Source organism: Carassius gibelio, chromosome B15 (genome assembly GCF_023724105.1).
Source record: "Carassius gibelio isolate Cgi1373 ecotype wild population from Czech Republic chromosome B15, carGib1.2-hapl.c, whole genome shotgun sequence".
In the NCBI taxonomy this organism is placed as follows: Eukaryota; Metazoa; Chordata; class Actinopteri; order Cypriniformes; family Cyprinidae; genus Carassius; species Carassius gibelio.
Genome location: NC_068410.1, coordinates 11,125,784 through 11,129,380, shown reverse-complemented (window position 1 = coordinate 11,129,380; position 3,597 = coordinate 11,125,784).

Sequence of the window (3,597 nt, the reverse complement as noted above, 5' to 3'; positions counted from 1 at the left end):
GTGGAAATATTTTTGAAACCTCATTAGATTTGCATTACTCTGTACAGGTGACTTTGGTTGCTATAACATGATTCTCGGACACCGTCTTTAAAAATATATTTACTATAATGTGTACATTGTGTGTTAATATACCTACTTCACCCTTATTTTTGGCAACAAATTTGCACCCAGAATTGAGATAAATCTGGCAAAACCTTTTAGTTTTAGTTTTTTTTTGTTGTTGTAAAAAAGCAGAAAGTGTTTTGCTATAGGTTGCCATTTAATTTTTTTTATTTTGAATAACTATAGCTGTATATAAAAATAGCCCATATGTTTATCAGTGGAATGACCCCATTTAGATAGCTAGACGTGTCGGTTTAAGTGTGTCATTTTGCCATTTAAAAAAATATAAGTCTCTGATTTGGTTGTGTGAGCGTATTAGAGAGAATCTCGTTAAGTAGACAGACCGCTGTGATATTTAATGCATGGGCACTTCTTTATTTTCCCTTTCACTGACCAGTATCCCTGTCACTAATTTAGTGTAGTTTTGTCTTATGTGTAAATAATAATTATGGTTTTCTATGTGTCTGAATTTGCATTTGTTGCCACTTTAGCATCATTATCTGAGTTCCATGGCTGTTTTTTCTGTTATTTAATATGCCATGCAAGCTGTGGCAAAGACTATGGTGTGAAATGAGAGCATGGCAGTGACATGGTATATCAGGAGCTTGCGTCCCGAGAGCCGCATAAACCTCTTGCCTAATCCTGCCCAGGCACTGCCTATACCTCCACACGCTCACAAAAATCTGCTGCCGCAATATTTAGGGAGCCAGGCATTCCATGCTTATCTTCAAACCAGAGCCCTCAATGTTTTGTCCTCTAATGCCTGATGCTTCCCTCCTACAGCTGATCAAAGTACTATTTTCTAAATTTCAAGCTTTTTAACTTCAACGGTCTTAAGAGGGATGAGGCAGATCAAACTAAGACGATGAGAGAGGAGAAAAAAGAGAAAATGAGAGTGAGAAGGGGAGAGGGAGAACATCTTTGTAGTCTCTTTCCTTTGTTTTTCCTCTCCTACTTTTATACTGGGCCGCTAGATAGGTCAGCTCTATTACCAATCCGCCAGCCCACAAATATTTAAAACAAATTGAATCGCACACCCAATACCCATCACAATTACGGGAGGCACAATAACTAAATTAGCAATTCACCACAATAATTGGAAATGCGGCTTGCGCGGTCCCGGCAGCCTCCCTGGAGGGCCCTGCTGATCTACGGAGGCACGTCAGTGCCGCTAATTCCACAGCTAATTACAAACGCACAGCAGAATGAAGTTGTTTGTCTCCAAATACCATTTTCAGTGTTGAGAAGAAAAGAGGCCATGCTGAGATAGACTAAAAAAAAAGTGTGTGTGGTCACGTTTGTTTGTGTCTTTTGTGCAATTTCTTGTTTGTTATTGTTGTTTAAAAGAAATCCGATGCTAATGACGGTTTAAAAAAAGAGAAACTTAGATCCATTTTTTTTTTATCAAGCCCTGACTGTTTTATCTTTTGTATTTTTATTATCATTAATATTAATATTAATATTTACTCATATATTTTTGTAATGTAAGTAATGATCCAATTTATTATGTGTGTAAACATTTAATACATCATGCAAAATTGTAATAATAGATATATATAGTCTAATAGATTGGTGTCAGTAATTTTTTTTTAAGTAAACAAATAAACGCTTTTATCCAGCAAGTGTGCATTAAATTGTCAAAAGTATTTTATTCAGCAAGTATGCATTAAATTGTCAAAAGTTAAGACATTTATAATATATTTAAAAGATATCAAATAAATGAACTTTTTTATTCTTCAAAATGTAAATGTAAATTAGAACAACTGTTTTTAACTTTAATGATAAGAAACTTTCTTGAACACCAAAACAGCATATTAAAATTATTTCTGAAGGATCATGTGACACTGAAGACTATTTTTAATCAAATAAATACAACAACCTAAGGCATATTAAACTGACCTAAAACATCAAGTTGGATTAAGTAAAAAAAAATTTCATGAGTTAAAGTAAACGTTACTATGACTTATTGATCATATCATTTTTTTTTTTTTGAGTAAACATAAGAGGCTTCTTTTGAAAACATAAAACTAAATTCTCACTGGCCCCAAATGCCTCACTTAAGCCATGCATGATCTTGATAATTATATGCATCATGCTTTATAATCCGATATTTTAGGGGGACTTCGCATTATATGACATTACAGTCACTAACTGCCGGTCCCTCTTAATTAGTGGGTGAATTGGCCAAGCAGTCCTGCCCATCAGAGACCTTATTAAAGAGTTTTGCAGCTAGCTTTAAATCACCAACATCAGATCAGTGCACACTGATTGAACAAACATTAATATCACATTGACTTGTCGCTATTTAATCCGCAGCTTTAGATGCCTATTTACTTTCATATATCATCGCAACAGGGGCATAGAGTGGCCTCAAAAAAGTATTTGGACACTTCTGAAGATTTCTGAATTTGCACCAAAATACAGAATACCAAACTAAGTGGCATTTGCAAAGAAATGCCCTTCTAGACAAATTTTAGCAATTACTGTTTAGCTTGAAGTGTGTTTAAACCAGTGTTGTTTATGCATTGAGATACTGTTTTGATACTGTTCATATTTTATTTTTATTTTTTTCATTTAAATTTGTAAGTCTTAGTATTTTTTATACACTTTAGTTTCAGTTAAATATAATAATGTTTTAAAAAATAAATGCCACTTGAATTGTTTTTATGTATAATCTATATATTGTTTATTATCAAATTACTTAGGCTACTGCTACTAAACAACAAACTCTGCTTTTCATAACAGAATATATAGCATTTAACATATAGATTAAATTGCATGTTTGCATGCATGTATGCTGACTTGGGAGGGGGGAAAAAAGATTCTACATTAATCTGTAATCTGGGAGAGATAGGATGCAAAAGTACTTAAACAAGCCCGAGAAATCAAATCTCTCTGTGTAATTAAAATCATACCCAGAGATGACAGGAAAAGCACCCTGAACCCATGAACACTGGTGCAGTTGAGAAACAGGGCCTTTTGGCAGCAGCCCTTCCCAGCTCATCCCTTCAGAATGGGGGACAGCAGATTGAATATTTTAATAGGATGGATGAGAGCACATCAGTGGAAGAGAGAGGATTCAATCAGGCGCCTCTGCCAGGGTATCATTTCAGTTTCATATGTTTCCCTCGACTTGACAGTACTTGAAAAACAATGACAGTGACCCAGTTGCAGGATTCTAATTAGTATTAGATATGCAACAGTTGAGATTAGAATGCAGGCTTCCTTTATGGCGGACGGCTCTCTGATTACCCAAGCTGCACAAGTGTCAGGCCATGATAAAAGCTGGGAAATAGGGATCCAGTTAGGGCAGCACCCGGCAGCACATCATTCCACTGGGGGTAACATTTATTTCTAAATACTTCTACTCATACTGCCATACATAAAGTTATTTTAATCAGCAGGGTGTTTTTTCTCAAAGATGCAGACGAGGGATGTCTGTCTTCTCATGACTGCATGTGCTTGGATATCTGGTAAGATGAGAGAGTATATCAG